The 14,052-nt window shown below is 41.3% G+C and overlaps 2 long non-coding RNA genes across 2 annotated transcripts; both read left to right on the top strand.

The window, feature by feature from the left end:
- The first annotated feature begins 1,085 nt into the window (after positions 1–1,085).
- Positions 1,086–9,071, top strand: LOC146365985 (uncharacterized). The gene is made up of 3 exons (XR_014798624.1): positions 1,086–1,367; positions 8,173–8,306; positions 8,715–9,071. It is a non-coding gene; the product is annotated as an uncharacterized LOC146365985 (long non-coding RNA).
- A 1,388-nt stretch (positions 9,072–10,459) lies between these two features.
- On the top strand, positions 10,460–13,903 carry LOC146365986 (uncharacterized). Its single transcript, XR_014798632.1, has 3 exons — positions 10,460–10,904; positions 13,005–13,138; positions 13,547–13,903. It is a non-coding gene; the product is annotated as an uncharacterized LOC146365986 (long non-coding RNA).
- The last annotated feature ends 149 nt before the right edge of the window (positions 13,904–14,052 follow it).

The following is a 14,052-nucleotide window of genomic DNA, read 5'->3' on the forward strand; positions in this document are numbered from 1 at the left end:
CTTGCACTGTTTTGATCAGAACACACGTGGGAATGTTCAAGTGTTGAGAATTTGTAATTATAAAGTGAATTAGGGAAAGATATTAGATACTGCCACTGGCTAGATTTCAACCCGGGTCTCTCGCTCCCAAAGCACGTTCTCCATAATATATTTCAAGCGTTTACCACAACTGAGAGGTGAAAACTGCTGTTTCTTCGTGTTACAAAATGTTCTGTAACTCCAAAAGTACACGGGCTGTCGACATCATTCTTTCACTGTAACAATCAGCAGGCTTTAATAATAAAAAAAAAAAAATCAAGGCGGTTTTCAGGTCTCTAAAGAAAAATACATCTAGAAGATATGACGAGTTGAAAACGCCTCCATCACAGAATTTCAGCTGTCATTTTCACTCAAGTCTCCATATACTTTGAATGTGGAGATTTTTTAACTGTGTTGCTTCGAGGCCATTGGCGAGAAAACGGCAAGTCCTACAATAATGACAGTGGCATTTTGTGAAAGGCAAGAAAAATACCTAGGTTTTGATGTCTAATTTGTGTTAATGAAGGCAAAATTGAGCGTTTGTTTGGACATGAAGAAAAGATTGCGAAAGCGACAATGCGTGGCGTGGCGTGTTTGGTGGTCCATAGCAACCATAACAAGCAATATTGATTGATGGAAAAAATGTTTTGAGACAGCGGTTAAAAGCAGAGAGAACCCTTCTACTGCGGGCTCGCCTGCGGTCTCCTAAGCAAGGCCAGCAGGTGAATTTCAGAGCCAGGAAACTTTTTCTAATTTTTTTTTGTATTTCCCTACATTGGTCCGCATGGGATTCGAACCACTGCCCTCTGTCCTCAATCTCTGCCATGGGGCCTGTCACGTTCCCATGAGCCACTTGGGCGGCCCTGTAAGGGAGGGCAGAAGGGGTATATTTAAAGTGCACACCAGTGCACAGCCACACCCCCATTTTCGGCTCTTTTTCATTAGCTGGACACCAGGCCTTATCTAGTCAGCCGTTCCAACCACATCCCTGGCAATGTGTGCCTACTTCTTGCCGCATACAAGTGGAACGCTCACAATTTTCTGCTGTCACTCTAACACAGCAACTTAAGTGTTTGTGACGTCACACCTATGCCCACTGCCCTCTGTGGAGAATGGGACAAATGTGCTTGCACATCAACCTATGCACTCAGACGGACTGTAAATCATCATCTTCCTCACTCAAGGTAACCTTATGGCTTGTAGGAACACTGCACATGTATGATAAGACTGTAGCCCTTCAACCGGCCCTTGTAAGCTTGCTGAAGACAGTGAACACCGTGGAATTCCCAGTATCACTGTGGTCCTAACCAACATAGGAGAGAGACATAAGATCGTGGAAGAGACATAAAGTGAGTAAAAACGATCTAAATGCATTTAGAATATATTTAGAACTACAAATGACACTTTTCTTAGCAATTGTTGTTTTTTATGTCACGCTTCAAGCTAGCTCCTTTATTTGGGCTTGGGACCGGCAAAAGTGACCCGAAATTTGGTCTTTAAGTCTGGTCATTAGCCGTGTCTGGACCCAAACCACACTGCAGGTCCCAAAGTCAAACGATCACTGCAGGATCACTGAGAGTTTAAAAACTGTCTGAATTCTTTCATCTGTAATAAAATGATCAGTGTGGCTGCTCTACCAGGTGTAACAATGAAGTTTAACACCCAGGCATCCATGAAAAAAGAATTTCTGAAATGTAACGGAGTTAGAAGTTAGCAGAGAGTTAGCTCGCTAGTTTCCATCTAAATATCATATACCAGGTTCTGACTGAGGGATTTCTAAAACAAATTAAAAGGCACAGCTCTGCTATCACTTCCGACATACATGAAGACAGGAAAGCAAGCAGCAGTGATGTTTGTAGGGTTACTGAAGTTTGGCTAGCTGGTATATAGTGATGTGCTATGTGACTAGCGAAACAGCTATGTTAGCATAACATTAACACAGTGATGAACGGGAACTTTGAAGTAATGAGAAGCTTTGAAGTAAGGATAATGAAACTTTGAGAAAAAGACAGTACTGAGATAAAAGTAACATGAGATGTTATGAGGAAATAGGAGAGAAAAGAGACCAGTGTGTGATTAAAGAATAAGAGAATATAAGAGTTATTGGTCAGTTTATGGTTCAATAAGTGTTTGGTCAGGAAGTTGAAGAACTTCCTCCTTAGTAAAGAGGTTTACTAAGATTTTACTCAGGTGGCGCTGCTGAGATTTGTGGCCTCAGGAATAGCTATGATCAGAAGATCATTTTGAGATACACTTATTTGTGAGTAAAAAGAGTCATTTGGGACGAGGAAGTCCGACAGAAAACACCTGGTGCTGTCAGGTTTCCAACAATGGCGGCAGCTAGTTAGTTTTAATATTACTCTTATTATTCTTTCTGGGTCACACAATAAACGTTTAACATATTTTCAGGCGAGTTACCCACTATCTCGATAGCTAGCCGGGGGCAAAGCTCACTAGAGCCGGTGAGAACCCCGGACTGCAGGAAAATTGTTTTCAAACCCACCGTTGTCTTTCGCTACTCAGGTTAAACATATATAAGTCACTTAGATAACTTAAAAATGTTATTGTTTGGCTTTGTTTTTAGTATTTTATTTGTTCCTGAGTAAATCAGTTTGGCTGAGATTAAAGTTATAGTTTTTACACAGCTGAATAAACGTCAAGCAGACAACTGATTATCAGAAGTGTGAGATGCTCGAGAATATACTCGGTGTCCTGTTATATTTTAGATAGCAAGGAGTTTATTAAACTTCACCGAAACAATCTGCAAATTTCATTAAAATTTAATAAACTATCATCTTACCTTTATTTTTTGTTAGCACATACCTTAAACACTTAAAGCTGTAAGCTAATGATAGTTATATAAGAGCAGATGTATGCTGGTGCAATAAGCTGTACGTTTTACGTCCAATGGATGCATGACATCCACACATACACAAATTGTTACATGTGAAATTATTTTTGGAAAGAATCAGAAGTGAGACAGTTTGAATCCACAGCTCAGTGCAAAGAGGCATGAATTAAACCTGATTTTAAAATACACATGCAACGAAGAAGCAGCTTACACTCAATTAATATGACCACATAACATAAATGCAATGAAGAACACGCTTACACTTATATACATGACATAAATCGGTATTTCTGACCAGAGAGAGAAGCGGGTCGGTTAAGCAGTGATGATAATAATGAAAATGTCTCAGTTTTGTTATTTTTAGGTGAAAAGCAGACCTGGATCAGTTTTCCACATGCAGCAGTCAGAAGAAAGTTATAGGTTAACAATATTAGAAACGTTCAGGCCAAGTTTCTGGTTGAAGTGTTTACAGCGCCATGTGTCACTGAACCTCACCAGCGAGCTCTAACTCCTGGCTGAACACAGAGGAATGCTGTTATTTAATGTGGGGAATCAAAATTTGGGTTAGCAAACCTGGGAAAGAGAAAACTGACTGTTTAAGTTGGAAAATTGTGACGGAGTCTGAAATAGTGCAAAAAGAAACATATACAAACTCACACACACAAACAGAAAATGCATTAACCTTAGAAATACAAAAGAGCTCATGAAGACTAGACAGCATGTTGAGCGTGTGAGTCTGTTTATCATCTTGTCCAAATCGCTTAGTGTGTAGTAGTCTTTAGAATAGCGAATTAGAAGTGCTCTTGTACAGATTGATCAAAAAAAGTGATCACTGTAGAAAGAAATAAACTAATTTAATAAGGTGGTAATGTTTAAACATGTATTTCTCTTGTCACGGCAACTTCTTGAGAGACGACTTAGTATGCAAAGTAGTTGAATGACTCGGGACAGGAAAAGAAAAAGAGGAACTTGGGTTTCCTGTCTGACTGTAGGAGTGAAGCTTGCACTGGAGGAGACACTGTGACTGTGTGGCGTTTAACAAGACTTTCTGTGTATTGAGCAGGTGAAATTATGTCAGTTGACCTGAGAGTGTCAGGACCCTGAAGAACTTGTTCTGAGCTTGAGCTGCGAATTTCTGGAAACTGTATGTCTGACGACCTTCTCCCTGAGCTGATTGCCACAACGCTCACCATGCCTCGTCTGCAGCTGCTGGACATTTCTGCCAACTGCATTACAGGGGACGGCCTGGAGAAGGCTGTAAATGCTTTAAAGGGACAGAGTGCACCTGCATTCCCGGTAAGGGCCTCAGCTAGCCAATACTGGCAGCTCCAGGTTTACCATCTAACCTGTATTTAACTACCTCTGGTCTTAATAACTACCTTAGATCTTAATAACAAGCTAACCTGATTCGTATCAATGATATCTGTCAGAGAGAATTGGCCCTCGTGATCATTTGCTTTTTCTGCTCATTTCCACTCAAAGTGCCTGGAGGAGCTGGACCTCAGTATGAACCCACTGGGGGACGGCGTGTCTGAGTCTCTGTCCTGTCTGCTGTCCTGCTGCCCTGTGCTAGCCAAGCTGTCTCTGCAGGCCTGCGGCCTCACTGCTCGTTTCCTTCAGCAGCATCGACTGCTGCTAGCCAGCGCGCTCACAGGTGACTCTCTGTTAGAGTGAATTGTTAAATGTTGTCATTTTTATGCTTGCCAACTCTGATGAAAGGAATTCCACTGTCTTTCCCCCCAGATTCTCCAGGTTCTGGGTGGGGGGCTGTAGTGTTTTATTGTAGATACATCCTATCTGGAAGATCTGTTTCTTGTGTTGTAAGCTTCCTGCTTTTATGACCCTTTTGGTCAGCAGGAGGTCACACAAACGCACCCCCATGACACACACACACACACACACACACATTCTTACAGAAGTTCACACATATACATACAATGCCTTGTCTTAGGACCATGTGGGCGTTGCTTTGCTGTGATGTGTTTTGTGTGAACTGTCTCTCAATAAAAGGCAGCAGGAGGAGGCCGGACTTGGGGTCATTTCGTGGTAGACATCAACGAGGCCTCCCTTGCAAGTGAAACGATCGATCGCTGTTGCCTTGTTTTTCTTTCACGGGAATGAGTCCTGGAAACAGCGGGGTCTGAGTTTAGACCCAACATTTATTTGGTCCTTTGAGCCGGAGCCTAACACATCGCATCCACCGAGGAGAGGGAGAGGACGCGACCGCAGTCTGCTAGCAGCCATCGTCTGGGACGATTGACCAAATCCCTGGTACTTTGCTTTGTTACCAGGCCGGACAGTTTGCGCCTGAACTCCCCTCGGGATGGATGACGATTGACGGGATCCAGAGACTCTTCCCATGAACGAAAACAACACGAACAGTGAGTACAGAAGGCCTTAGAGAGCGGCTACGTGCCCGTGCGTTAAAGCAGGTACGTGAGTGCGCAAGCTGTGCGTGTAGACGCAAGCTGCCTGGTTTCTCCGCCAGTGTTTTTGTTTTAATCTTTTTGATTTATTTAAGGAGGGTTAAGTCGGTTTCTCCACCGAAGGAGGTTTAAAGAGGTTTCTCCACCGAATAGAAGGAGGGTAAGGATGGTTTCTCCACCGAAAGGAGGATAGAGCTCTAAAAAATAAAAAAAAAAGGTTTCTCCGCAGTTAAGGGCATTGAGTGTTTCTATGGTTTCTCCACCAACGTTAAGGAGGAAAGAGCTCGCCGCGGTAAGGGGGATTATAGGCCTAAAAAGAGTGTGAATGAGCGTATATGTGTGTGAGTGAACGCAACAGCGCAGAAGGAAACCTACGCGGTGTTAACGGAATTCTGCGACCTGTTGTGTACACGTAGCCTGGGTTTTGGTGTAAGTCGCGTTGCCAGCTGCAAACTTAAAAAAAGTCTGCCTTGAAAGAGGATGAAATACACTGCAAAGTTTTTATTGGGCAGCACGTGGTGTGTAGATTGTTGACGAATGAAGTGAAATTGTGCTCTAAGCAGAAGCGAGTGTGAGCGTGTCTGACGTCACGGTGTGTGTGAAAAGGTATCCAGCTGGGGCAGACATGATTCTGCAGGTCACCTGCCCAGTGGACACAAATAAATAAAATAGTTGTGTTGATGAATGATAACATGAAAAGTGTTTGGTGTTTCTCAGCCTGAAACAGCTGTAATGCTGTTCTCTGTTTTGGAGAAAAAGACAGTTAAAAAAAAAACAGAGAGAGAGATGTGTGTTGTTTTAAGCAGTGATGAGAGAGGAACACAAAAACATACAGAAAATGCATTAACCATACTAACCCTACATGCATACACAATAAATGATACTCATGAAGACCAGACATCATCTTAAGCATGAGATTCTGTTTGTCATCTTGTCCAAGTCAGTAGTAAGATGAAAGCGATACATAGACTAGTGGACTGAATATTATAGGAGGACAGATGGTTGCATCATAGGGAGGAAACAGAATGCTGATGAGGGGTCTTAAAAGAGTGAGCTGAGTGAGCAGATTGTGAGTTTCTGGTGTGTAGAAGTTTTACCATGGCACACATTTGATTACATGAGAAGAAACTTATTATGTGACGAGACAACAGGGTTATGCTGTATGTTGTGTGTGATTGGATAGATGTTTGAGATTAAACTGGCTGTTGATTTATCTTTTGTTACTAAGTTGAGCCTGCCAATTAGGTTGGTACGATTCATCCCCCTGAAATGAAGAACACGTGTCATGATTTAAACAAGGCCTTTCTTTCCTTTTCTTTCCTTTATTTTCTTTCTTTCTTTTTATTTTGTTACTTTCATGGTGCACTGAAAGTTTGGTTTGATGATCTCTGTTTGAGCAGATCTGCACGATTAGAACAGAAGCGCTATACGACTCATCGTCGAGAAAACTGTTGCAAAGTGAGCTTCTCCAAAATTAAAATGGGCTCAGGAGAAAGCCACTTATTGGGACATTTAGAAAATGAGTTCCTGTCCAAAAGGATTCAGCGAGGTAATCCGATCTAAAGTTCTTCTTTTTCTTTTTGAAATGACGTCATTTTGCTGAGCGTGGAAACGAATGGAATGATAATTTCCACAGTCAGCAAAAGAAAGAATCACTGAGTGAATGAGTGAGAATTCTAAAATAAATGGGGAAGCTGACAAGACTGACTGACTTAACACCATTGTGTGAAGTTAACCCCCACCTGACAAAGGTGTGGATGTATCTCTGTGTGTGTCTCTGTTGCAGGAGCAGGAGGAGACCACAGGAGGAAACCTGGGTCACATGACTATGTGAACTCTGCAAATTTAACCTTTTTAGTTTAAAAATTTTTGTGTCTGTGAATTTACCATGGGTGTGTTATTCACTACCTTGTGTTGCTCACAGAGATTACTGTGAGAAAGAGTGTATACACCTGCGCAGCGCTAACATTTACATTTCTTTTTACAGCAGATGGTTAATCATGTGATTTGATCATGTGATTTACAGCAGGACACAACTTAATGATGTTTTTCTACCACAGGATTACTGAGATTTTGTGTGAAGGAAACTGTAGTTACAGGCTATATGTTGATGATGAAATTACACTGTGTTGTTGAGAAAATATTGGAGAAAATGTGAATGTTACAGGGAAGAAGTGAATACAGTTTGAGACATACTGTGTTTGAAACCAGTGTTACTTTTTCCACAGCACAGTGTTAACGTTATGACCTTTCACAGCACCTCTGGAATCTGGATGGCCGACACCTGACAACCAGGATGAACCGTGTGTTTGGCTAATGTTTGTTTTCCTTTAAGAGTGCTTGTAAAGGATTCAGCACAGACAGACAAGTGACAATTGAACAGATGTTCAGTGGTTACAGAATAGTTACATGGGGCTCATTATCTGACTACTATTGGACTCATGGTGAGTGACAAACTTAAGGGAAGTCACTGATTACAATGTGGAATGACGTTGAGATGTTAAATGATTTGGAACAAATTATGGAAAAAAGTAGGAGTTTAATGAGTTAAGAATAAACCTGCAACGATCCTTGTCTCTGTGATGCTGAATACTTTATTACACTTATGAGCTGCAGTTGGTTGCAAATGTGAAGTTGTTTTAACTTAAAGACTTTGTCTTCTAGGATACAGGCTGTGGGTGGAGCTGGGAGTTAAACAAGCTGAACATTTAATTGTTGACTAATGTGTTTACACAGGGTTACTAGCTACCTTGGCGAGGTTTGTGTGTGCGGGCGTCATTTCTACGGCTCAGTTATTACTCATGTTATTAGGGCTTTGCCTTTGTTTAAATTGTCACTCTTTACTGGCCTGTTGGACTTTTTATTATTATTTCACAGGTGCCTCTCGTCGTGTCCCACACTGGTGAGTCTGAATCTGTCAGGAAATCCGTCTGTTACATCAGCGGGACTTCACAACATCCTGGCGTCTGTCAGAGAGGCCCGTCGACCACTGACACTTCTAAACCTCGAAGGTATGCATATGTGTGAACTTGGAGATACTCCATGGACATGGAGTTTCACACTAATTCACAATTTGGATTTCTTTGATGTTTTTATCACCTGTGCAAAGTTGTACTTGGCAACAGTTTGTTTCTTGCTATCAGTCTGTTTCCTTTTGACACATTTCTAAGTTTGAACATTTAGTATGTATGCACAGAGGTGTTACATGATGAGTACACACACAGACATTACAATATAGAAGTGTGGTTTGAAGATTAAAAAAAAAAAAGATTAGTTGTGAATTAATTTTCCATTTTATGGGGCAGAAAATATTGCTGGATGCTAGCTCATAGGCTACATTTGGATGTCAAATATTTATAGGGGGGAAAATGGAAATTATGGATATGAAGTAAAATGTTTCTTTGTTGCTTAACCTGCAGGTTGTCAGGTCTCTGGCCCCTGGGAGAGTCAAGACCTGGACAGTTTGTCAGAGCTGGTCCAGGATATCCGTCTTTGCTCTCAGGCCCTCAACAAGCTGGACCGACAGACCTTGAAGCAGCGATGGGACAGGACTCAGTCACACGGACACTTTCTCGACCGAAACTCCAAGTGCCTCCTCTCTGCCACCTCCACTTGAGGGTGGCAGGTGTGTTCATAATAAATAATTAATAATGAATTATTCATTTCATAATAATTCATAATAAAAGTGGTCATTTTTATAAACATTTTGTTTAATGAGGCTACACCAAAAAGAAACAAGATAAAAACAAAATAAAGTGACATGGTGTCCACCAACAGTCTGTTGATAGCTTGTGTTTTATGCATTTTTGTCTGCCTTATTTATACATGGAAAGCTCTGTGTCTGTATAAAGAGTTTGTGTTAGTGTGTGAGAGGTTTTGTGTCACAATGGTCCTGTTTTGTAGGATTTGATAAAAAAAAAAAAACCCCAAACACAATTAAAGTAACTGACGATGCTATACGTTGACATCGTTCTTTCACTGTAAGACTCAGCAGGCTATGGTGAATAATCACAGCGATTTTCAGGTCTCTGAAGAAATCTATCTAGAAGCTATGACAGTGTAAAGACACCCTGCATTTTTAAATGTGTGGCGACATTTGAATGAGGCGCGTACCAGTAGAGGGAGCCAACGCACCACGAATGGTACACAGCCACAGATGCGCTTTGTGCAATGTATTTGTGACATGCAGGAGTGTCCGCAAAGAAATGTGGATAAGTTGAAAATCAAACGCTAAAGAGCTCATTCTTGCACTGTTTTGATCAGAACACACGTGGGAATGTTCAAGTGTTGAGAATTTGTAATTATAAAGTGAATTAGGGAAAGATATTAGATACTGCCACTGGCTAGATTTCAACCCGGGTCTCTCGCTCCCAAAGCACGTTCTCCATAATATATTTCAAGCGTTTACCACAACTGAGAGGTGAAAACTGCTGTTTCTTCGTGTTACAAAATGTTCTGTAACTCCAAAAGTACACGGGCTGTCGACATCATTCTTTCACTGTAACAATCAGCAGGCTTTAATAAAAAAAAAAAAAAAAAAAAAAAAGAATCAAGGCGGTTTTCAGGTCTCTAAAGAAAAATACATCTAGAAGATATGACGAGTTGAAAACGCCTCCGTTACAGAATTTCAGCTGTCATTTTCACTGAAGTCTCCATATACTTTGAATGTGGAGATTTTTAAACTGTGTTGCTTCGAGGCCATTGGCGAGAAAACGGCAAGTCCTACAATAATGACAGTGGCATTTTGTGAAAGGCAAGAAAAATACCTAGGTTTTGATGTCTAATTTGTGTTAATGAAGGCAAAATTGAGCGTTTGTTTGGACATGAAGAAAAGATTGCGAAAGCGACAATGCGTGGCGTGGCGTGTTTGGTGGTCCATAGCAACCATAACAAGCAATATTGATTGATGGAAAAAATGTTTTGAGACAGCGGTAAAAAGCAGAGAGAACCCTTCTACTGCGGGCTCGCCTGCGGTCTCCTAAGCAAGGCCAGCAGGTGAATTTCAGAGCCAGGAAACTGTTTCTAATTTTTTTTTGTATTTCCCTACATTGGTCCGCATGGGATTCGAACCACTGCCCTCTGTCCTCAATCTCTGCCATGGGGCCTGTCACGTTCCCATGAGCCACTTGGGCGGCCCTGTAAGGCAGGGCAGAAGGGGTACATTTAAAGTGCACACCAGTGCACAGCCACACCCCCATTTTCGGCTCTTTTTCATTAGCTGGACACCAGGCCTTATCTAGTCAGCCGTTCCAACCACATCCCTGGCAATGTGTGCCTACTTCTTGCCGCATACAAGTGGAACGCTCACAATTTTCTGCTGTCACTCTAAGTGTTTGTGACGTCACACCTATGCCCACTGCCCTCTGTGGAGAATGGGACAAATGTGCTTGCACATCAACCTATGGACTCAGACGGACTGTAAATCATCATCTTCCTCACTCGAGGTAACCTTATGGCTTGTAGGAACACTGCACATGTATGATAAGACTGTAGCCCTTCAACCGGCCCTTGTAAGCTTGCTGAAGACAGTGAACACCGTGGAATTCCCAGTATCACTGTGGTCCTAACCAACATAGGAGAGACACATAAGATCGTGGAAGAGACATAAAGTGAGTAAAAACGATCTAAATGCATTTAGAATATATTTAGAACTACAAATGACACTTTTCTTAGCAATTATTGTTTTTTATGTCACGCTTCAAGCTAGCTCCTTTATTTGGGCTTGGGACCGGCAAAAGTGACCCGAAATTTGGTCTTTAAGTCTGGTCATTAGCCGTGTCTGGACCCAAACCACACTGCAGGTCCCAAAGTCAAACGATCACTGCAGGATCACTGAGAGTTTAAAAACTGTCTGAATTCTTTCATCTGTAATAAAATGATCAGTGTGGCTGCTCTACCAGGTGTAACAATGAAGTTTAACACCCAGGCATCCATGAAAAAAGAATTTCTGAAATGTAACGGAGTTAGAAGTTAGCAGAGAGTTAGCTCGCTAGTTTCCATCTAAATATCATATACCAGGTTCTGACTGAGGGATTTCTAAAACAAATTAAAAGGCACAGCTCTGCTATCACTTCCGACATACATGAAGACAGGAAAGCAAGCAGCAGTGATGTTTGTAGGGTTACTGAAGTTTGGCTAGCTGGTATATAGTGATGTGCTATGTGACTAGCGAAACAGCTATGTTAGCATAACATTAACACAGTGATGAACGGGAACTTTGAAGTAATGAGAAGCTTTGAAGTAAGGATAACGAAACTTTGAGAAAAAGACAGTACTGAGATAAAAGTAACATGAGATGTTATGAGGAAATAGGAGAGAAAAGAGACCAGTGTGTGATTAAAGAATAAGAGAATATAAGAGTTATTGGTCAGTTTATGGTTCAATAAGTGTTTGGTCAGGAAGTTGAAGAACTTCCTCCTTAGTAAAGAGGTTTACTAAGATTTTACTCAGGTGGCGCTGCTGAGATTTGTGGCCTCAGGAATAGCTATGATCAGAAGATCATTTTGAGATACACTTATTTGTGAGTAAAAAGAGTAATTTGGGACGAGGAAGTCCGACAGAAAACACCTGGTGCTGTCAGGATGTTTAAGTGACACAGAATTTCAGAAAATCGAGTCAGAAATGGTTTTGTGGCTCTTGGTAAACTGATTTAGAAGGAAAATCAGTGTTTATTGTGCTGAAGTAACAGATCCGGCGCGGTCTGAAGGGAAGAATCAGCTGTACAATTCTGAGTGTGCAGCGTTGTTGATATTAACAGATCCGGCGTGGTCTGAGGAAAAGAAATAAATCTGTGAATGGTTGATATACTTACATGAATTTTGGTGGATCCGCTGAGGTCCAGAAGAATAATCAATGTGGACTGTGTTGGTTTGAGAGAGTGAGAAGAGAAGAGAGAGAGAGAGAGAGTGTGTGTGTGTGTGTGTGTGTGTGTGTGTGTGTGTGTGTGTGTGTGTGTGTGTGTGTGCGTCAAACAGCAAGTCTGAATATAGCTTGTGAGCTGGTGAGAGACGTTGCAACATGAAAACAGAGGAATTAGAGACTGAATGTCTTAAGAAAAAGTAATCAAATGATATGAGTGCAGCGGCAAAAGGATAGATTAACAGAATTGGGATGACCAGGATGACCAGGATGAACCGTGTGTTTGGCTAATGTTTGTTTTCCTTTAAGAGTGCTTGTAAAGGATTCAGCACAGACAGACAAGTGACAATTGAACAGATGTTCAGTGGTTACAGAATAGTTACATGGGGCTCATTATCTGACTACTATTGGACTCATGGTGAGTGACAAACTTAAGGGAAGTCACTGATTACAATGTGGAATGACGTTGAGATGTTAAATGATTTGGAACAAATTATGGAAAAAAGTAGGAGTTTAATGAGTTCAGAATAAACCTGCAACGATCCTTGTCTCTGTGATGCTGAATACTTTATTACACTCATGAGCTGCAGTTGGTTGCAAATGTGAAGTTGTTTTAACTTAAAGACTTTGTCTTCTAGGATACAGGCTGTGGGTGGAGCTGGGAGTTAAACAAGCTGAACATTTAATTGTTGACTAATGTGTTTACACAGGGTTACTAGCTACCTTGGCGAGGTTTGTGTGTGCGGGCGTCATTTCTACGGCTCAGTTATTACTCATGTTATTAGGGCTTTGCCTTTGTTTAAATTGTCACTCTTTACTGGCCTGTTGGACTTTTTATTATTATTTCACAGGTGCCTCTCGTCGTGTCCCACACTGGTGAGTCTGAATCTGTCAGGAAATCCGTCTGTTACATCAGCGGGACTTCACAACATCCTGGCGTCTGTCAGAGAGGCCCGTCGACCACTGACACTTCTAAACCTCGAAGGTATGCATATGTGTGAACTTGGAGATACTCCATGGACATGGAGTTTCACACTAATTCACAATTTGGATTTCTTTGATGTTTTTATCACCTGTGCAAAGTTGTACTTGGCAACAGTTTGTTTCTTGCTATCAGTCTGTTTCCTTTTGACACATTTCTAAGTTTGAACATTTAGTATGTATGCACAGAGGTGTTACATGATGAGTACACACACAGACATTACAATATAGAAGTGTGGTTTGAAGATTAAAAAAAAAAAAGATTAGTTGTGAATTAATTTTCCATTTTATGGGGCAGAAAATATTGCTGGATGCTAGCTCATAGGCTACATTTGGATGTCAAATATTTATAGGGGGGAAAATGGAAATTATGGATATGAAGTAAAATGTTTCTTTGTTGCTTAACCTGCAGGTTGTCAGGTCTCTGGCCCCTGGGAGAGTCAAGACCTGGACAGTTTGTCAGAGCTGGTCCAGGATATCCGTCTTTGCTCTCAGGCCCTCAACAAGCTGGACCGACAGACCTTGAAGCAGCGATGGGACAGGACTCAGTCACATGGACACTTTCTCGACCGAAACTCCAAGTGCCTCCTCTCTGCCACCTCCACTTGAGGGTGGCAGGTGTGTTCATAATAAATAATTAATAATGAATTATTCATTTCATAATAATTCATAATAAAAGTGGTCATTTTTATAAACATTTTGTTTAATGAGGCTACACCAAAAAGAAACAAGATAAAAACAAAATAAAGTGACATGGTGTCCACCAACAGTCTGTTGATAGCTTGTGTTTTATGCATTTTTGTCTGCCTTATTTATACATGGAAAGCTCTGTGTCTGTATAAAGAGTTTGTGTTAGTGTGTGAGAGGTTTTGTGTCACAATGGTCCTGTTTTGTAGGATTTGATAAAAAAAAAAACCC

The sequence above is a fragment of the Perissodus microlepis genome, chromosome 19, assembly GCF_051167445.1.
Source record: "Perissodus microlepis isolate ML-2025 ecotype Zambia chromosome 19, ASM5116744v1, whole genome shotgun sequence".
In the NCBI taxonomy this organism is placed as follows: Eukaryota; Metazoa; Chordata; class Actinopteri; order Cichliformes; family Cichlidae; genus Perissodus; species Perissodus microlepis.